We start from the raw sequence: 22,688 nt of genomic DNA on the forward strand, positions 1-22,688 counted from the left end.
TAGTTTAGTGTTGAGTGCCACACGTAACGTGGTGGCAGCTGTTGCGAGCTTGAAGCGTTTGTCCAGATACCCTAAGCTTGTGAAATAGAAATGGACATTTATAAAAAAAAATCATTGTTTCTTGGGCCGGCCGGTGCATGTTCGAACAGGTGTACAAAGTTGCGCAAAAGACGGGACAAGAAAGTGGACGGTAGGCCCTGCATTCAACACGGATCCCTATTTTTTTTGCTCCTTTGAAAGCCTTTATTTTATCGATTCCTGTATTGCATTTCTATTCTTCCGCTAGATTTAGGAATTATAATCTTCTGTTCTTTTACTTCTTGTTGACATTGCTTTCAAGTTTGTCGTGGATCTCATTCCTTGATTCATCCAAGACGCATACAAATTTTCGCGGTAGCTTCGATTGCTTTGGCCGCCCACATTATTTTTCAGAGCATATATAGATTGCCAAAGTTGATATCAGTTTCAGAATTTCACTGGCATGTTTCTTCAGCGCGTTTAGAATATATAACTGCTGTTTAGTGGCACCAACTCTATTGTGCTAGGTTGATATTTTTAATTTCAATCTCATTCTTGGCGACCAGTACTTATGCAATAATATTCTGATCTTCAGTTTGACGATTTAGAAGTCTGACAGCATCCGCCCTTCAGCAGGAGCTCAGTATGTTTCACTCTCGCCGGAAGGCAGTAAATTTGCGCAAGAAAATCTGGTCATCGCTTCAGTAAGAATAAACACAGAAGTTTATCCTGTGACTGATGAGTATCCCATCAGCATTGCTGATGGCCTAACTACTACTAATCATCGGTGCTGCCAACTTTCTTTTAGAGGCTTTTGAGCCACGGCATTCGACGTAACCGATGTCAGGATAGAACCTTACGCTTTATTCTGCACAGCGTACTCCGTCGCAAATCATTGGTTACGTTGCAGCACTATGCTGATGCACTGAGCGGATCAAGCGCAGGATATTGGTAGACTTCAGAAGTCCATGTGCCCGAATATTCGGTCCTCGCAAGCAGTCGATGGGGCGCAGTCAAGCATGCAAGTTATCCGTCTCTCACAGCGGTGTGAAACACGAAGGTCGTATTTGGCCCGTGAAGCCTTGTCGTGCGGCCCATAGGGCCCAGAGCTTTTATTTTGTGCGGTGAAAAAACGTCAAGTTTTTACTTTTTGCTGATCTGTACCTAAAATAAGTCACCTGTGGTCCACTTCACCACTTTTTTCGACTAACTGCTTTTGATATTTTGTGTTCGCAACTGCCCATGTTTTGTTTTGCTTGTTTTTTGTAGATTTTTGTTGCTTTTATTTTTTCTTTGCATCGGACTGCCCACCTACCCTGGGAGACAGCAGTCAACCGATTTGGCCCACATCACGAGATCAGTTTTAGAAACGCGGCATAGAACGGCTATACCTACGAGCACTTCCTTATTATTGAAACTGATATGCCCACTCAACGTCTTGTTCTCTTTCTTGTGCCGTCATAATTGCACCGCTGTTCTCTGGTCTGCGAAATTCGGTACTTGCGTTCTGTTGTTATCACACTGTCGCTAAATATACCTCAAACTAACACAGCACCTTAGTTAGAGTACGAAGCTAGATTCCGCTGGTTCATTATGTTCCATGCACCTTCGACAGCATTTAAAAAGGTAGCATTTAGTCTTTCAATTCTTTCAAAAACTTTCAAAAAGTCTTTCAAAAACTGCATTATGTTTTAACTCGGACGCCGCTGGAGCTAAAGTATGTTTCCTCTGGTACTGTCACCGTCCGCAATAACGTGGATTTTGTAAAGAGGGGAGATTTTATTTTACAGCAAGCAGGTTACCTTTGTTCTCAGTGTATATAAAATTGATTTAACAATTAATGCACGGCAATTTAACGAAACGGTGCGGAAGGTAAACAACTGAAGTGTGGAAAGCACGTGAAGATCCACCCTATATTTGTTCCGGCGGTTTCGGTACACCTTGCAATAGGTGTGATAGTAGCTGGGAGCAGGTGAGCGTCACAGATGGTGAAACATTCGCTCTCCTCTAAAGCGAAAAAAAGTTCAACGACCGTATCGAATGCACTGGCCTCATCGAACTCCTGCTTTACCCAAGTTTTCCTTATCCAGTTTTCTGTTAAGCTGCAGCTTGTTTTCAACAGATTCACCAGAACCACCAGCGCGCCCTGGATAACGTGTTCGGTGGGACAAAAATATATATCCCCAAACACGACTGCGCTCCTGCCTCGCTCCTATAAGCTCCGCAAGCCGTGAAACACTGCTGGTTGTAATTTCGCAAGTATTGATTGAGCAATCGTTTTCGTGATGCTCTCGGTGGTCTTTAGTTCGGTGAGTACAATGGTCACGACGCCGTTCACATAATGCAGGCTGCAAGGAGAGTGAACAGCATTTGTTAGAAGTCGATCAAGTTTAGCATATCCACAAGCGTAGATCTTGCGTTGAGCCTTTTACATATAAATGCGCGCTGGTGTAGTGCATTTTGGACAACGTGGTGTTATTTGGCATTGAACCAAAGGGAACGCAGGGCTATCTTTTCGTTGCGTAATCACTGGCGAAATAACAGTTTAGGAAAACCAGGACGAAGTATGTACGCACTTGGAACAAGGTGAGAATGTTGGCTGTACTCGACACTGTGTTTAGTCATCTAGGAGTACGCAGTCGATTCTTCGAAACAATGGAAACAAAATTATGCACCCGGCGCCATTCCTCCCTATAAGTTTGGGACACAACACAGAAACTATTCATTTAATACCACTCCGTGGAGCTGACATTTTAGATCGAAAAATGTAGGCGAAACTTTAGTTTTACTGCTTTCGAACGTATATTACGCTGAAAGAAGTTGAAATTCATTAGAAAGGCGAGGCGAAGTCAAGGCGATGTTGATAAAAGACAATACTGGGGTATGTGTGAAGTAGCCACTTCCGTATTTTTCTAACGTCTCTGTCTTCTCTTAGCGTCAACTTTAAAATTCGGTGGCAGCATCGGGAAAAAACGCCCGTGTGCTCTGCAATGGCAGTGCACCTAAAGAACTCCAGGTGGTCGAAACTCGTCCGGAGGACTCCACTGCGGCGCTTCTTTTTCTCTTTTTTCTTTTAGTGTCTTCTTTCCTGCTTTCATCCTGGCACCGTTGAATAGTATATAAGTCGGATAAGTTCTATCTGACTATTCTTCCAGCACAAAAACGCAGCCTATTGTAAAGCTTTCCTTTGTATCCAAACAAGAAGCTAATCATAAGAAAAAATATATCTCTTCAATTTTGATATCTGGCTTGTTTAATGAAGTCAAGCATTGAAAAGCTGATTTCGTTTACTGTTACTATTGGCTAGTGGAGTAATACAGGAAGCCGCGGACCGTGGTCCAGTGTTAGAAAGTTCTGCTCTACGGATGCGCTTGATGGTTTAGACGCATAGGCGAGGACATTCGCCTCAAGATCTAGCGTTCTAAAACCAAACGAAGTTCTTAAAGTTATGGCTAAATGTGAATCACGACAAAGTGGAGCCTCTCTTCGTACAGCCATAGGATTCTCCACTGTGACGGCTGTGGTGATTCCTTACGGACCACATTAGGAGGTGTTACTTACCTCCCTCCCCCACCCCCCCTTCGCCACTCGTCTTTATAGGCAGCCAATCAAAGTTGGGCTTCTTGCTCGCCTAGATGATGTAAGGCTTTGCACAAGCTGGGGAACTGGGCCGCGTCCTCGAGATCTGCTCGAGCTTAGCGTGGCGACTATAGGAAGTTGTTAAGAGTCGAAACGCTTGGTAAGTTTCACGCTAGGCGCTTTGTGGTGCACGCAGGTACCATTAGTGAAAATATTTGGCCTTTCGCGTATAGAAAATCCACGGGGCCGACGCGAGATACAGAGTGTGCTGTTAATTCGCTGGCGTTCTTAAACAATGAAAATTGGTTTCAAGTAAAGGAAATGAAGCAGTAACTGTTTCACATACCTCGGTGCACACCCAAACTGCGCCTGTGAGGGAAAGGATAAAGGAGGGAGCGAAAGAAGAAATAGGTGGCGTAGTGGAGGCCTGCGGAATAATATCGACCAACCGGGCATCTTTAACGTAGTACAATGACATCGCAAACCACACGGGCGCCTTTTGCGCTCCGCCTCCGTCGAAACGCGGCCGCCACGATCGGGTTCGAACCCGGGTACTCCGGCTCAGTAGCCGAGCGCCCTAACCACTGAGCCATCCCGGCTGGTCTAGCGTTCTAGTTTGGGTTTATGGTTTATTGGGGTTTAACGTCTCAAAGCGGCTCAGGCTATGAGGGACGCCGTAGTGAAGGGCTCCGGAAATTTCGACCACCTGGGGTTCTTTAACGTGCGTTGACATTGCACACTGGATGAGCCCCTAACATCCGACTGCAGATGCCGAGATAGAACCTGCGTCTTTAGGGTCAGCAGCCGAGCACCATAACCAGTGGGCCACCGCTGCGGCTGGCGTTGTAGTAAATTATTCGCACATGAACTTCGTGCATCGCTCATGTTCAGCTGTGTTCTTCGTTTAGAAAGTGAGAATAGTAGGTTTACGAAATAAGGGTTTTAACACCTTTGTTCTTGTGGTAAACAGCAGAGAACACGAAAACAAAGGTATGCAAATACTTATTTTCATGATAAAACGCGCTGCATTGAACGCTGTTCTGCGGCAGCACGCCGAACTCGCACCGGTGAAGCGTTCAACGCCCAGAGAACCCGGTGTGCGGTGGAAGCCGAGCCCGGCAGCCCCGACACACTGCTGGGCAGTTTAGGCAGGTTCCCTTGTGTAATAACCCGGTCAGATGGGCAATCTCACTGTCCACCGAGACATTGGAGGGCCATGAAGACGCGCCGTTGCCATTAGGTCGATTCCTAATTTTGAGGGCCATCTATAAAGTCAATGTGCGCTAGACGGAGCAAACTAATTCGTTTATTTTTAGTAAACACACGTAAACACACTTTCTGTGGAGAAGTTAATAAACGAAAATTTGCAAATTTAAGCTGGCGCATTTTTACTCAAAGTTTATTCAGGAAAAGCAGTTTAAGTTCATTAAGCGTGAACACCCACAGAATAATTTGTGGTAGTCTCTTTGTAATAACTTTGTTCGGTCTTTTACAATTTTAATTGCTCTTTATTTTCAACATACAGGGCGGGTGAGGCGGCCTTCAAAGGAGAATGCGATTCAAATTGCTGTTCATGAACCTACACTGAGTTGATCCCCCATTGAGTTAAATGCTCTTTGAATGCCGACGGTTGGGACTGCCGATCCTCATTTCACTGATTTCGATAGCCATTGACTAATTGTGCCATTGAAACTGGCCGTGTGAATCACCGTTAGGCGTCTATTTAGGCGGCTCTCAGAACTAAGGAGTAATAGACTCCACTGGCCACAAGGCTACAGTTGTACGACGATGAACAATCAGCAGCAGTGCCACACTACCCTTCGGCTCCCGCCGGTACACTTGTTGATGACCGCGCCACGCCCGCACCGATCAGCTGGTCCAAATTCTTGACCACCCGCGAGATGCCGATGTCGACAGGTAGCTTGCTATCGGTCGCCCTCTTCTGATTACCTGCGCTTGCACCGCTCCGGTGAAGGTGGTTGACCGCCTCCGTGGCACCGGCTTCGATTGCTTGGAGGCCAGGTTCGTGGCTGCGCCGCCCTGAGAGATTGGGTCAGGTGGCTTCAGAGGCGAGGGCCGCGGCGCTTCTATGGTAGAGGCCGCGGTTGGGCTGCCCTGGCATGCCTGGTTAGATGGCGAGGGCCCAGGGTTGCGGTGGTAATGGGGGCCGCGGCTGCTCTATCTTCGTTTTGCCAGCTTTCTCTTGAGTAGGCGGGTGCGGCGGCGTACAGTCGGCAGGCGGCCAGCTCCGACGCGATGTGGCAGGTGGCAGTTGCTCCTGGCTGCAGCAGGGGGGGGCGGCTTCAGGTCGCGGGCTGGGCGTAGCGGCGGGCCATGGGCGCGGCGCGTTGCCGAAGCTGGATGGTGGCTCTTGTTGGTGGTAGCACCGAACGATGTCGTTCTGATGCGCCCTGCTTCTTTTCCATCTGCGCTGAAAAAGGTCAACACAGATGTAACCAACTCCCGCAGCGCGTGCTACGTAGCTGTTCGGCCCTCACGAGAGTCATGAGGGCTAACGCAAGTAAGTCTTACGCAACATTGATCGGCATGAGCGGCCCGTACGTTCATGCATCTAACGAGACTGCGTGTCGGCCTGCGCCCTCGCTCTAGTACGCGCAGGCAGATTTTATTTCTGCCTACGGCGCAAGTTATAGCCGACGCGGAGTTCGCCGGCTGATCGCAGCGCTCGTTCTCCGACTGCGGCGCGGGTCGGGCTGTGTCCTGAACCCACTAATCTCGCTGCACGTAACGTTTCAGGTCGCATACGTGCACCGGTCCGCCTGTCGGTTTCGACCGCAAGTCTTCGAGCCTGTAAACGAGCGAGGAAAGCTTCTCTTGCACGCGAAACGGCCCGATCCATTTCGGCGCCAACGAGGCCGCGAACTGTCTGCTAGCATCGCTCAGAACGTGTTGGCGCCGAAGCACCAGATCGCCCACTTCGTAGTGAACATCCCGGTGCGAGCGGTCGTACTGTGCTTTCTGCTGCGCCCTAGCGGTGCTGAGGTTTCGGCGAGCCTTGCGTAAGGCCTCCGTCATCTTAGCGCGCAGCTGTGTCGCGTATTCAGCTCGTGCTGACGATGCGACTGGCGTCTTCCTGCTGTCCGTTAGAACCCGGTCCATCGGATTTAGCAGCTCTCTACCCAGATTGAGAGAAGACGGCGCATACCCAGTCGAGCGGTTAACGGTCGAACGCAAAGCGAACGCGATCTCTCGCAGATAAGAGTCCTAATCTTTGTGCCTCTCAGAGTACGCGACAAGCATGTGCTTGATGTGGCGGTTGACTCGTTCCGTGGGGTTCGACTGAGCATGATAGGTGGTCGTTTTCTTGTGCTTAATGCCGAGTGCAGCGCACGAATCTACGAACACCTTCGTAGTGAAGTAGGACGCGTTGTCAGTTATCAGCTGCTCTGGGAAACCGAACCTGGTGAATACGTCCATCAGCTTCTTCATGATCACTCGTGCCGTCAGCTTTCTAAGGGGGAAAAGTTCAACCCACTTGCTGAAGTGATCCGTGACCACCAGCAGGAACTTGTTCCTACTCGGTATCGTGGGATACTTTCCCATGATGTCACACGCCGCGATTTGCCAGGGAGTCTGGCTGTTAATCGGCTGCATGAGGCCGGGCGGTCGTCCAACTCGGGGCTTCACGCTTTGGCACCCATGGCACGAGCGGGTGTAGCGTGTTACGTCCCTTTTCATGCCAAGCCAGGTAGCAAAGCGACACAACTTAATGTAAGTCTTGGGGCCGCTTGCATGCCCAGTGATGCGCGAGTCATGAAAGTAACGTACAGTGCCACTCTCAACACTCGCGGTATCACCACCTTGAAAGCCTCACTTGTGTCGTTCTCGGAGGGGATATACCTCAGCAGGACGCCGTCGGAATACAGCAGATAAGAATCCAGCGCGCTCACAGCACTACCAGCTGTTTCCAAGCGCTCCGCACCGACAGCACAACCAGTTGTCCCCGTGTGCGCGGCAGGCCGGCCGCCCGGCTCCCGGAGCCCGTCGAACACTTTTCGACAAAATGAATCCATCTGCTGAGCTTCGAGCAACTCCTTTCTGCTGAACACGATCCCCACGGAACTCGCGTAGTCCACGTGGTTCACGCTCTGGCCTGGGTCAACGGTCGGTCCGTGTGCCTTACATCGGCTACGGCTGGCGACAATCTCTCACTCTCTCTCTCTGTCGGGCGGTCGGTCGCGTGACCTTCCTCGCTCTGGACAGGCGCTCGCGAGAGTGCGTCAGCCACGGCGTTGTTCTTCCCTTTGCGGTAGCGTACGGTGAAGTCGTAACGCTGGAGGAGTAGCACCCATCGCGCTAGGCGTCCGGACGGCTCGCCTAGGCGTCTCAGCCAAGTGAGTGCCGTCTCCAGGATGTTGCTGCTGAGAAGCCGTATTGGACAACCACAGCAGGGACTGGATGTCAATCCCGCTCGCCGCCATGGCTAGTCTGTGTGTCGGCAGTCGCTCACACAGACACTCGGTTTGTTACACCTCTGGCTCCACGTTGGGCGCCAAGATATGGGGTCACTCGCGTGCAGCCGGCCGGGAAGGCGCGCTTCCGTGCCAGCTATGCGCGGGCGTTCTCGTGTCCCCAACCCGTGGCGCAAAGTGACAGCCACGGCGGGTTCGGACGAAGTAGGCAACGAACAGAGTACGCTAGGAAACCGTTTATTTACCTAGCGCAAGGCAAAGCACACTGCGGAAGAATGTTCTATCCGATAATAGATGGTTCAGCAGCTTACCAGGTCGTCGTCGACCGGCGTAGGATAGTCCGGGCAGGCGCGGGCAGAGCGGGGTCGGCGGGGCAGAGCGGCCGTAGCACCGCGGCGAGAGGCGAGACTCGAGAGCCTTTGTTCCCGCCCGAGCTCTCCTTAAACCCCTACGACATTGCCTCCCCCATGAGCAACCGGTTGCAATCAAGAGGGGTCGGTCGTTCACCCCGTTCCTAAGACGCCAGAGCGTAGGCGTGACGTCACGTCCGAGCTAGGACTGAGGAGAATGGCCGGGTGCCCCCTCTCCCCACAACCGGCGGTGCGGCGGCGATGAAGGATATTTGTATATCCCACAAGGTAAACTGTGTTCACCACCGTAGGGGTCGCGTGCGGCCACCGGAACCGGTCGAAGATATAGCCTGCGCCACCGTCTGCTAAACTGCCCGGATCGCTTTCGTTTGATTATCATGAGACTTGAGAAGTATTTTTAAAATAAAGCTGGCTAGGCTCTCTAGTTTCAACGGCTGCACTGGTCAGGAAACGTACGGCACGCGGCTGCATGGCGTAGACCACAAGAAGTTTGTGGGATTCGGAGTAACACACTGTTTATTGAGCGGCTCTTGGGAGCATGTCCGGCTTCAAAACACAGACTTATCGCTACGTTTTGAGCCGATGACTACGAACTCACGTCGCATATTTTCTCACACTCTTCTCCAAAGCATTTGCCTACAGTCAACGCACGCCTGCTTGTATGCATGGGCACAGAAGAAACCAGAGAGAAATTGTGTACCTCTGCATGGTTTGAGCTCCCGCCCCGTGGCCCCGGATGAGGTGACTATACCACGCGCACTAATGGCGATGCTTTAAATACATATCACATTTGAAATTACGCATGGTACAATCACAACCACTTATATAAATGTACTCGGCCTTTCTTCATGGGGGGGGGGGGGGTGTCATCAGAAGTGCGCTGTAAAATAAAAAAAAAACTGAAAATAATACATTTGCTTACGTGTATTACCTATTCCGCGTCACTCAAGCTTTTACACCGGCTATTGGAGCATCACAGCTTCTTGCTTACGCAGCCTTCCTGCTAGCACGAGCGACCACCACGACGTACTGTTGGGTGATCCACGCCACAGGCAGAGAAAAAGTACAAATAAAGTCATGAGATATATCAGCGTGGACAGGGGATCGTGCATCACTCTGTACAGCCAGTGGGACATAGGGTGCGCTTTGAGGGACATCAGGCGTGAAAATCGAGCGACAACTGCTATTCGGCGAGCGCGCGCACTCCCCACCCTCACGCCGTGTGGTGGCGCACTTCTCTGTGCAACCTGCTGCGCTCGGTGTCTTCTACACCAGGCGATGACTGCTAAAAACAAACGCACCCTCAAGCTGTTCTTACCATGCGAGTCCAGCAACAGGAATTTTACAGTGGTGCCATGTGGCCTTGAGCCATAGTAAAATAATGTTACCACATTCTCCCTTCAAAAATTTTTACCCAATGCCTCACTTTACTTTTAGATGCACTTCAGCCACCTTCTCATTCCTGAGAAGAGGACTGAAGTTTTTGTTTGGCTGGCTGGGTGGCTGAACATCCTTGCCCAGCCAAGGATGGCCGCTGAGGCTGCCTGACCTTCATTAAAGCACTTATTATTAGCCGTTTATAAAACTTCATTCTTCTGTCATCACAGGGTAATACATAAAAATGTTTATATGCTCTCTACACCGACGATAATTTTAATATTCCTAGAAAACTCTCCACAGGACAATTTCCTTATACCTAGAGCTTGGCGCATGATGGCCTCAGTTGCCTATGTGCCATAAAACTCAGCTCAACTCATTCTCCCCTCAACTGTTAAACTTCCCTGCTCCATTTTTTAATAGGTTCAAAAAGCGGTCGATGAACCCATGTGCCTTTCTTTTTTAATTTCTCGTTCCTGCCGGTTACTGTGTGCGAGCCCTAGATCCCGGCAGTCTTTTCGTAAAGGGGAACATGCCGCTTTGCCGGTTCGAATGCGCCATCAGATTATCGCTCTCGACACGCGCATTCCAATGTGTCCAGGCTTCTGTTTAGTGTCATTAGTAATCAGTTATCTTCATGCGTAGTCAACCACACGCGCAGCTGGCAGCACACGAGTGCTGGCAGGAAATGCATACGCTAGTTTAGCTGCTGCAGCTGCATGAATGCAAACGGAATGTCACTTGCAGGGCATGAATGCAAACGGAATGTCACTTGCAGGGCACGAAAAGCTGCGCAGCTTGTTAACGCTATATGCGTTCCTGTGGTCATGGTAATAAATCTCGCGACTGCACAGTGAAAGAGTGAATACAAACCTTATGGCAATTCAGGCAAATTTTTTTAGATTTTGATCCAACAGCCGGGATGGTGGAGATCATGACAGCTTATGATAACAAAATATGATATCGCTGCATATTTTTGCCAATGTTCATGTATGATTGTTGAGGAATGTGCATGTTGACGAATGCGCATTCTGAGACAAGTGTGTGCACGCAATTTTTCCGCCTGGTTAGTGCTATTGGCTCTTGCTGATAATGTACTCGATGCGGACTAATGTCCGCAAAATTCCGATACTTTGCGCGGCCACCCCATTGTAATTAGTGCAGTAAACTTGGAATAAGAATACAGATTCCACTTTCATCGTATGCGCTAGATTCGCTATAAAGCATTTCTGTGCAAGTGGGCGTGACCTATTGTTCCTCTGTGGAATTTTTTGTCTTCGCTTCGACACATAGCACTATGATGCCATTTCGTTCTCTGGTACAGCCATGGCCATCGTTTTGCCGCAAGTTTTGCCGTTTAAAAAAATGTCTGCTTTGCCTATTGTTTCACAGGTGTTCCGGTTCGATGCCAGTTTCCTGACCTTCAGCGTCCTTGCTTTCGCATGCGGTGTCATCACCGCGTGGCTCAAGTATCTGGGCGATCGCAAGAAAAGGCTTCCTCCTGGACCTCGCGGCTTACCTCTTTTGGGATACCTTCCTTTCTTAAAGCCAAACCAGCACGAGTTGTTCTACGAGCTCTCCAAAGTTTATGGCCCAGTTGTCAGGTGTGTACTAGAAAAGAACCCGGCGCAACACGAAGCGACGCAACATTATACAGGAAACTAAAAGAAAACAGAACCTCGGTTGGCTGATTGCAAACTATTTCCTTTTATTGTTGTGCAAGTTAATTGCTTAGTCTCCCTGACTCCATTTGCAGCTTGAGAGCTGCCGCCATCATGGCTTCTACTCCCAGCGGTACACCGCGCTTAACGCAGCGCCGCGCTCAGCCACACTCCCTTTCGTGTGGTGCAGTGCGCGCAGTGCATTTCGTTGCTTTCTCTGCTTCATGCGGCGTCACGGTCGCTCATTCTTCTTCGCCCTTAGCGACGCCTTCTACTGCTTTGCAGCCTGCTTTCCTTGGAAAATTGGAGTGCCTTCTGACCTCTTGACACCTCCTGCACAATTGCATGGCAATTGCTTGAAAATGCTCTGTCGAGCATTTTGAAGTGCAGAATGAAATAATTAATCGTAAGGATGACGACTGCCATTGCCATGTGACAAAACATATTCCTTGATGCATTTTGGCCGTGTTAAAGTAGCCGACCAGACACTCTTTCTTGAGGCGTGTTTTTGCCTCCCAGAATAATGACGCGCATGATCAGGGTGGTTCGCGGGGATATCATGGGGTGGCATAAAGCGACCCAGTTACGTCGAGTATAGGCCGCTGCAGGGTAGGAGCAGTTTGGCTATCGAAAGAAGAAGCTTCGGCGATAGCCGAGTGGTGGGACCCATGCACAAAGAAAGCTGCTTAATTTTCGACGGTGTTGTCTCGTGTCCTGCTCGGTGTGCTTTGGCGCCAATCGGATAAAATGTTTCTGAGAATTTCGTCTTCAATTTAGACGTAACTTGCGACAGAGTTCCGGCTTTTGTTCAGGCGTCTGTTTTAACTTGACTAGCCGTCCACTTCGCCATTGATTTGGGATGATTGGCCGCCCAATCGAGGATGGGAAGAATAGGGCTTGCGTGGGTGCTTTCTAGAGAGGCCTCGAGTTTACCGCGCACATATGAGCGCAGCTCATGCCTGACAACCGTACTGCTTTGGTGGACTAGGGACAAGGTGCATTCCCAATGGTTATCAATCTATATTACGGCGCCTTACGAATTTGACGTCCCCCCGTTTGCGTTGCGTTACTCTTTTCACATAAAAGTGGGTACACGCAGAATGGGGAAATTCACTAATGATAAGAAGCCTATTACCTGGATGAACTATGTATGGTCTCAATGCGCTCAACACTGCGGTGTGACTAATCAGCAGGAGGTAGTTGAGCCCCGCAGTCTGGATTTCCGCAGCTGTATCTTTCCAGCATCGGAAGGTTCACCACTGGCTTCGGGTTGAGTGCTATGACAGCGTTAGCGATAGCGGGGTGAAGTCGTGGGGTTCCGGGTCAAAATGGCTGGGGATGGCCAGGCGGCGCCTGTGCCGAACCGAGAATAGCTTTCAGAGCGCTTCGTTTTCCTTTTGGTGACAGGATCGGCCGCCGTAGCGGCAAGGTAGCATCCCAACGCTCGAATGCTCGCCTTTGTATACTCCTTTCCAGTGTCGCCCAGTGGAGAAGTCGCATGAGATAACATGAGATGATAAGCAAGTTTTTGCAAGCAAAGGAGTTCTAGGAATCGTCCACCACTCGCATTTGCCCAATCTTTGAAGGACCCTTGCATGGGAGGCTTGCCTCTGAGAACGCATGCCTTGTTTACTGGTTGGGTCTGGTAAAGTTGCCACTTGAAGGTTGACTGCCTTTTCCTTTCATGACGGTGCTGATGCGTCGTGTTCTTTACTCGCGCCGTCCGACACGCGGCGGTACTCGTCTCACGTTGGCCAGAAACAATGCAGTTGATTTTCTCTTGCGTTTTACAGTCTGTAGGCACTGTCCATCACAGAAGCAGCTACGTCCAGAAAAAATGATCGTTCTTAAACTTCAGGAGAGGGAGAGATAATTGAAATGAGGCATATTGAGGTTGTGGCGCTTCCCCCAGCTCAGGATTTCTGTTTTTCATTGACTTGCGTCACCCCCCCCCCCCCCCGGCCGAGACTGCTGTCGATGCCAACTCGGCTACCATCCCTATCTTGAGTTGCGGTTCAGGAAAATGCAGCGCTGCCTCTGAACTTTTTCGCTTCACCAGCAGCACCTGTAATACGTGACGAAGACAGGATAGAAGAATTGTGAGGAAGGAGGAAAACTTTATTTTTGCACTTCCTCTGTGGGCGCTACATGCCGCGTAAGAGTGATACGTTGATTCTGTGTTATTTATTGCGCAGTGTTCCAGTTGAAGGAAAGAAGTAGGTAATCTCAAAAGGGGTTGATATTGTTGATGGCAGAGTGGGATGACATCTGGGCTTTTCTTAGATGCATGAACAGCGCTATTGCTGTCTTCTTTCTTCTCGTCCCGTCTTGTAAGCCTAATTCTTGGGAGCTTTTCTTACTTTTTCTTTCTTTCAGAGTGAAAGTGGCAATGACAGACGTCGTAGTCTTGAATGACTATAAATCTATCAAGGCAGTGCTGACCAATGGCAGTGTTCAGTGCCGGTTTCGGAACACAGTCTTCAAGCAGACAGGATGTCCAGGTAGTGAATTTTCTCCTCACATTGATGAATAATAATGGTGTGCCACGCTGGGTTTCTGAAGAAACAGTACTCTGTGCAATGTAAAAAATAAGCATGTAGCTGTTAGGAGGGTCTTCTGAGAGCAGATTCATTGCATGAAGTATAAATCTCGGCCTCGTCATTCCAGATTGGCTGCTCCAAAAAAGCACAACGCACTATGATTCTTAGCAGTCTGTAATGCAATTTAGTAGTGATGGTGGATTCCAGGAAAGAAATTCTGACATAGAAAAATAACTACTATTGCGTCAATAGGCAAACTGAACAAATAAAACAGGCAATTACAGAAAACACTGCGGACTCTTTGTTGGGGTCACAGACTGATTAGAATACTGATGGCAGGTATTGACAGAGTTGGCCGGCTGCGAACTTTTGCTGCGTATTAACTGCGTATTTTTATGGTATAAAAATGTGTAGTGGCCCATTTTTTATTCTTCCTACAAACCTGCCGTGAGGAAATGATGTCACAAGATTATGTCTACCCGCGGCTTAAGTGACCTTCGCTCCTAGAAGAAGCGCAGTCACGCAACGGAGTCCCCTTATCTATGGACGTATGGTATGGAGCTGAGTCCTTGGATATAAAGCAGAACGTTTTTTGGCCCGAAAGCATCTTTAGACGATAAGCGAATCTCTGGTGTGGATCTCAATCATCCAGCATGTGCAGTGTGATGTCGATAATTCAGGCGCGGAATCTTGAATAAAAATAAATGCAGTGTTTACTCCTCTTCTTGCACCAGGAAGCAATGGACATATGCATTTAGGAAAAGGTAAAAAATGTTCAGGCATGCTTTTCAGAATCAGAACCACTTTATTTGAATAAAAGCAAATTATAAGGCGGGCACATTTATACAGAAGGATGTCCGGTAGTCACTGACTCTACTGGGACCGCCTATATCATTAAAAAAAAACGTAGTAAGTAATGAAACACAGCACAGCAACTGGAATAAAACTCCGGACCAGTCAGCGCATGCGACACACTGTTAACTGGTGCATCTCTTCTCTTGCAGCTATACTGCACCGAGATCTGCTTCGCTCATTTGCCCCCCCCCCCCCCCCCTTTCTATTAAATGTTTGTAAATAATTTCCTGTACAGTTCCTTCGCACAATGTCGTTTATTCATCTACCAAGGAACTTCTATTCTCAGTACTGACGAGAAGCTCGATATATGGGTTAACCATGATCTGCAAATTATGCAACGGACTGTTGACGCTGCCACCAGTTGTTGGCGATGATGGGTCGGTTCGGCGTCGTTGCTAGCTCGCTGCTGCTGCTGCTGCTCGCTTGACGGAACCGTGGTCAAGCTACCGACACCGTTCCCACCACCACCAGGACATGAGTGCCGCCAAGTCGAAAAGTTAAGTGATGGGAGGAAGATTACAAGGGGGTTTATTTACATCTTTTTACAACATGGTTAGAGACTGAAGTGAGGCTCCAAAAGAGGCTCTATGGGAGGCTTGAAGAGAGGCTTGAAGTGAGCTGCTCTGCCGCATTCGTTCTCGACATTTATACTGTTCGCCTTCCCTAAATTCCCTAGGTTGAGGACGCCCACGCCGGGGTGGGAGGGGCCCAGATCACAAACAACACAAACTTGTGCGCACAAACACACCACTGCACTTAGGGCCACGCCCCCGTCACATGTGGAGTCTGAGGGAAAGAAGGTTACGAGGTAGAGTTGACTGCGGTAGGTGATGGCCTCCGGCCAGTCGAAGGTTTCTGCGGGTCACCGACATCTGCTGATAATCAGACACCCGCCGCTCGAGGCCGGACGCGAGGTCACGAAAAGGCCGAAAGTGGTTCCTCGTGCTCGGGTCGGAGATGATGCCCGCCAGCTTGTCGCGATGCTTGGCACGCCACAGAGCCGCATGAAACGAGGCCCTTTGTTCCCCGGCATGGCCACGGCAAATGGGGAAGATAACGTTCGTCTCCCCGAGGCATATTGACATGAGGCATATTGAGGTTGTGGCGCTTCCCCCAGCTCAGGATTTCTGTTTTTCATTGACTTGCGTCACCCCCCCCCCCCCCCGGCCGAGACTGCTGTCGATGCCAACTCGGCTACCATCCCTATCTTGAGTTGCGGTTCAGGAAAATGCAGCCGCTGCCCCTGACCTTTTTCGCTCCACCAGCAGCACCTGTAATACGTGACGATGACAGGATAGAAGAAATGTGAGGAAGGAGGAAAACTTTATTTTTGCACTTCCTCTGTGGGCGCTACATGCCGCGTAAGAGTGATACTTTGATTCTGTGTTATTTATTTATGCGCAGTTTTCCAGTTGAAGGAAAGAAGTAGGTAATCTCAAAAGGGGTTGAGATTGTTGATGGCAGAGTGGGATGACATCTGAGCTTTTCTTAGATGCATGAACAGCGCTATTGCTGTCTTCTCTCTTCTCGTCCCGTCTTGTGAGCCTAATTCTTGGGAGCTTTTCTTATTTTTTGTTTCTTTCAGAGTGAAAGTGGCAATGACAGACGTCGTAGTCTTGAATGACTATAACTCTATCAAGGCAGTGCTGACCAATGGCAGAGTTCAGTGCCGGTTTCGGAACACAGTCTTCAAGCAGACAGGATGTCCAGGTAGTGAATTTTCTACTCACATTGATGAATAATAATGGTGTGCCACGCTGGGTTTCTGAAGAAACAGTACTCTGTGCAATGTAAAACATAAGCATGTAGCTGTTAGGAAGGGTCTTCTGAGAGCAGATTCATTGCATGAAGTATAAATCTCGGTCTCGTCATTCCAGATTGGCTGCTCCAAAAAAGCACAACGCACTATGATTCTTAGCAGTCTGTAATGCAATTTAGTAGTGATGGTGGATTCCAGGAAAGAAATTCTGACATAGAAAAATAACTACTATTGTGTCAATAGGCAAACTGAACAAATAAAACAGGCAATGAGAGAAAACACTGCGGACTCTTTGTTGGGGTCACAGACTGATTAGAATACTAATGGCAGGTATTGACAGAGTTGGCCGGCTGCGAACTTTTGCTGCGTATTAACTGCGTATTTTCATGGTATAAAAAATGTGTAGTGGCCCATTTTTTATTCTTCCTACAAACCTGCCGTGAGGAAATGATGTCACAAGATTATGTCTACCCGCGGCTTAAGTGACCTTCGCTCCTAGAAGAAGCGCAGTCACGCAACGGAGTCCCCTTATCTATGGACGTATGGTATGGAGCTGAGTTCTTGGATATAAAGCAGCACGTTTTTTGGCCCGAAAGCATCTTTAGACGATAAAGCGAATCTCTGGTGTGGATCTCAATCATCCCAGCATGTGCAGTGTGATGTCGATAATTCAGGCGCGGAATCTTGAATAAAAATAACCGCAGTGTTTACTCCTCTTCTTGCACCAGGGAAGCAATGGACATATGCATTTAGGAAAAGGTAAAAAATGTTCAGGCATGCTTTTCAGAATCAGAACCACTTCATTTGAATAAAAGCAAATTATAAGGCGGGCACATTTATACAGAAGGATGTCCGGTAGTCACTGACTCTACTGGGACCGCCTATATCATTAAAAAAAACGTAGTAAGTAATGAAACACAGCACAGCAACTGCAATAAAACTCCGGACCAGTCAGCGCATGCGACACACGGTTAACTGCTGCATCTCTTCTCTTGCAGCTATACTGCACCGAACTGCTTCGCTCATTTGCCCCCCCCCCCCCCCCCCCCCCCCCCCCCCCGCCCCTTTCTATCAAATGTTTTCAAATAATTTCCTGTACAGTTCCTTCGCACAATGTCGTTTATTCATCTACCAAGGAGCTTCTTTTCTCAGTACTGACGAGAAGCTCGATATATGGGTTAACCATGATCTGCAAATTATGCAACGTACGTAATTTGGTCCGGCGCGTCATTACATGCAACAACAGCGGCCTTCACGCCCTTAATATTAAGTTCGAAGTAGCCTGCTTGTCGTTACAGAGATCATGTTAAATAGCAGTGATTTTTGATGTTTACCTTGAAACCTTCGTAACGGTAACTGTAAGGTTTCACTTGGAAAATCTTCATTTCTTAAAGATCTGATTAGCGAACCCGTGATTTTGTTAGTCTGAGGCTTTTGGGGCAAAATGTGATTTCGGCAGCAGTCCCCTGTAAAAACTGGAGACTAATCCACACTTAACTACGGTAAATACGTTACCTTCAAATGTACCACCTTGTTTTAAATCACACTGCAATTGGTCTAACTGCCGAGGTCTTTTGTTCCAACCTAACATTTCGTTCTCGGCTCCATGAATTACTGCGCTATATATACAAGTCGAAGTTTAGGTTTAAACCGAAAAAAATTGATAAACGGTTGATGGGTTAAATTTTCGAGCTTAGGTTTTAGCCAAAAATGTTAGAATCCTTGATGCAAACCCCCCGATTAGTTAACTACCGAGTAGGAGTTAGTCCCAGTCAGAAGAGAAAATCAACGAAGTGCTGAAGCCAAGGACTTCGCGAGATGGTGCACCATTAAATTAAGTAGCGCAGTTCTGCGTTTCGAAATATTTCTCTGCTAATTTCGCGCCGCATGGTCGTCACACGTCGTCTGGTAATGTAAGGTTGTTCCACGTCTTGAAGCACGCATGGCAGTTTCTCGGCTAGGAATGTTTCTTTGCTGCATGTGAGGACACTCCACTTGAAACTGTGTATGAGCGAAAGGAAACGCTGTGATGTATTAACTACTGCGGCCGTGAAGCGGCAGTTGCGTTGCTGTTTTCAACATGCATGCCCAGTGATGTCCAGTCCTCTTGCTCAACGTAGTGTAACAAGTCGTAAGAAACATAACGAACCACATCCTAGAAATCCAATTCCACTTGCGTTTTTTCAACGGTTCTATTTTACCTACAGCTGCGTGTTTCACTGGCGATAGAAAATCCTTCGGCAAGCACAGGTGTAGATAATGTGCCAGTTTTCAGGATCATTTGCTCTGGTAATACCTAGTAAATGGAATACCCAGGTTGACCCAAAAGCGAAGATAAACTCTAACTTTTGACCGCACAGGTTTACTGCATCATATCACCAAAAAGAAAACTGTAGTTGAGGCGTACAAAATAAGACTGGGCAAAAAACCCAAAACCGTGTTCTGAAATAAGCATGAAAGGATAACCGGCAAATTTTCAAAAATAAAGAGCGGAAAGTACGGCTTCTAGCTATACAGCAGCGACGCTAGCTGCGTAGTAAGTCGAACATGATGCTGTCGTTTTCTTTTTCCTTCTACGTTGAACTCACTGTCCTCTCCCTCAGTGTAGACAAATTTATTCACGTTTATATCTGACATTCAAAACGCCGACTAGAGTGTTCGCCGTTTCATCTTCTAGCATTGATTTCTGGTCAAAACTTGCTGTTGTATGCAATGGGGTGCGTTTTTCTTTTTCTTCTTAAAATCCGTTTCCTATATATTGAGTTCTATTCTTTATTTTTCTAATATCTTCAGTTACCAGAAAGGCAATATCTCAGTGACAAAAATAATCAGGAGGAAATTTTTTGAAAATGAAGGAAAGCAAAGCAGCTAGGTAAAAGGTAAATTGAAACCATTGACTGAATGTCAAGAGAAAAGTGTAGTTTAAACATTGTGAAAAAATAAAAATATATTGGAACCAATAATACAATCGAGGTTCTTCAACTTGAAAAACAAATTCTTCTGCTAGTAACTCTGCTCATTGAAGAGACTAACCCTTCTGTCTCTAAACAATAGCAAGGGCTTTACTGACTTTTTTTTTTCAGAAAACAGGGGCTCGGACAATCATTCTTCAGTACGTGGCCACAGGCAACAATAACACTACAATCGTTTTTTCTGATATAGCTCCTTGGGACTTCGGAAGACATCACTGGTTCCAAGCATCTTTTTTTGCATTTATTTTTGAAATATCTGCTAGCCAGTCATCGCATAGATGTTTATTTTTTTGTGTGCAGCCAAGCTTTGGCGAGTATCCGGTCCCTCCAATTTAATGGTTGCCCATGGGAAGCGCTAGTTAACATCTGCATTATTAATTATTTTTTTTTGTGAAGAGGTCAGTTAGTCAAACTTACTAGAATTCTAGATCAATAAAAATTGATTGAAGTGTGAGCGAAATAGCGACATCTTGACATCTTGCTGAAAGAGACTTTTATGCACCGAATGTTGTCGCGAAATATGCCGCCAAGTCGTATTAGTACAACTGTAATTAAGTGTTCACAATGATTGGAGTGCGGCTGTTCGTGTATTTTTCTTCTAGGCTTGGATCCCACTAACAAAGTTGTCTTTCTGTTTAGGCGTGGGTAATCTCAATGGCGATGCATGGACCGAGAACCGATTAGTCAGCCTTCGCCTTCTAAGAGGTCTTGGTTTCGGCAAGGCCCAAGTGCTGGATATTTTACAGGTATGTGGAAGATACAGCTGTTGCTGTTTACTTAAATAGCCCGGCAGCCTCTGTAGTGGCGTTCGATGTAAAATTTTTCCAGATATTTCAAACTATCTGGATTTTTTGACGTTGACTGCTTCATGCGTTATCAAACCAACGTAATATTATGTAATGTTTGCCTATTTTTAGGAATCCTTTTAAGTCTACTAATTCATATTTATTTCTTTTTGTCACCTGCCATGCATCACTTTACGTAATCTGTTTAGTTGCTAATCAAGAAATCCTCTGGCAGTTTTTCACATTGGGACCTCTCATGCTGTATAAAAAAGCGTTCCCGTTGGATATATATTACTGATGAAATAAATCTGAAGCAAAAATCACAAAACTGGCTGTTTCGAAATGAATGGTTCTATTTTTTTGTGACGTAGCAAGGGGATGGAAATTGTTCTTCTCATGTTATCATATTATGAACCAAATTACTTAACTAGAAAAAGTCTGCTTGTTTCCTATTTTTTATCTTAGTATACGGGTTCTACAAAACCCGACGTAAATTTACCTTTCTGTTAGTGGCGTGGACCGAAGTATTTTTAAGGGGGTGTTTTATGCCGGTGGTAAAAAAGTTAAAAGGACAGCCTGCGCCCAAACAATATCTCAGTGTTTTTTTCTGCTTTAACGAAGCCGAAGAGCTATGTGGCTCTGTTCACTCTAACAACTATACAAAAATATAAGCTGCGAGCTGTCAGTGTTTGCTCGGGCAACAGTATGCAACTTGTTCATAGTGGCAAAATGTTGGTATATGCTGCAAGTTAAGTGCATAAAGCGTGTAAATGTTCGGAAATTGCACAGAGTTCTCGCAGTTTTTGCGGGGGGCTCTACATGGGAGTGAACGAGTCGGACCAATTTGTTCCGGTCGGTGATAGAGGGAGGTTTGGGCTAACCCATTTGTTTTTGAGACAGGTCGTCTCCAGATTTATGTTTCTGCGGGACCAAAGTGATCCTTTCTTAAGAAGCGTCATACAAGTCAGGCTACGTGAACTCCTTCCCAATTTCGTTGTGTCCACGAGTGACGTACGAAGCATGTGTGTCCGCGGTTTCCTCATTGAGGTTGTTGCTGCTTTCCAGATGTGGAAATCATAGTTTTCTCTAGAATTTTTGCGTACTGTCTCTAAGAAGCAATTGTACAATGATATAAGTGATGTAATGATGTCCGTGCCTTTATATCGTTATATATACAGTGCAGGTCCAGGAGGAGACGTCCTAAAACGAGTTAAAAAGATGCCAATTCGTTCTTCAGCCAAAACATTCTTCTTCAAGCTCCACAGCAATACACTGCTGGTAAAATGGCTTAAAGAAAGGGAATCTTTGTTCCTTGGTCTACAAACTGTTATTGTGCAGAAAGACAGAGACCACAGAACATATCTTCCTCGAGTGTTGGGATGCGATATTCCTGTGGGACATCCTTCAAAGAACCTTGAAAAAAGACCTCTCGTCGTCACCTCGCGGCATCCGGCTTCTACCTGTCCAAAATCTTGGTAGCATACCCCTAGATATGGTCATGCTACTGGGCCTGCACAGACTGTGGAAAGTGCGTATGGCAGTCCGCAATGCAGACATCGATACTCGCCCTGCGAGGCAGTACTTTATTGAGAGCATTTTATATGTCAGAGATGCACTCAAGTCACAAAAATGACCCCCCAGAATGGATTGCTTTAAAGGATGAACTTGCAAACTTGAAGCACTTTTAATGAACGATCCACCCAATGTCGGAGGACTTATTTTAACATTCCATGTACATTGATCTTGCTTTTCGCCAAGCCGGTAATAAAGGAAAAAAAACAGGGGGTGTAGCTCAGTGGTAGAGCGCTCGCTTCGCATGTGAGAGGCCCCGGGTTCAAACTCCGGCACCTCCGATGCTCTAAACATTTTCATTTTTTTTTATTCTCCGATTCAAACATATACGGAACGTATCCATGCCGATTAGTGCTGAAATGTTCGCTCTCGTACGTAGCTAGCTTAGGGCTGTCGGGAATAAAAGTTGCGCGGCGAATGAGGGCAACAGGGCAATCTCCGACAGTGACAGTGCCGTGATGCCATGCAAAGAAAACTTGTTTGTCGTGGGAATGCAGCACGTACCAGCAAATGGTATGATTGGAGGAAAAATAGGCGCACGAGGTGTACAGGGGGTGTAGCTCACCGAACGGTCGCGTTTTTGATGCTCTCCGCAGAAATGGATAAATCGGCCCTAGGCCGAGGTACTGTTGCGGCTTCTGCTGCCAGTAATACTTACCGTACTGTTCTTCCCCGTCTTCCCGCTGGTAAGCTGGTTCTTAACTCCGTATTTCTGCATGCGGACCTTGCTGTCCGTCCCTATCGTGCCCAGGACTTTAGAGATGCC

At 47.5% G+C, this 22,688-nt stretch overlaps 1 non-coding gene across 1 annotated transcript; it reads left to right on the forward strand.

Moving 5' to 3' along the window:
* Positions 1-22,131: 22,131 nt before the first annotated feature.
* Positions 22,132-22,203, forward strand: TRNAA-CGC (transfer RNA alanine (anticodon CGC)). The gene has a single exon. It is a non-coding gene; the product is annotated as a tRNA-Ala (tRNA).
* The last annotated feature ends 485 nt before the right edge of the window (positions 22,204-22,688 follow it).

This window comes from Amblyomma mixtum, chromosome 2 (assembly GCF_055824585.1).
Source record: "Amblyomma mixtum isolate Tamu chromosome 2, ASM5582458v1, whole genome shotgun sequence".
NCBI lineage: Eukaryota > Metazoa > Arthropoda > Arachnida > Ixodida > Ixodidae > Amblyomma > Amblyomma mixtum.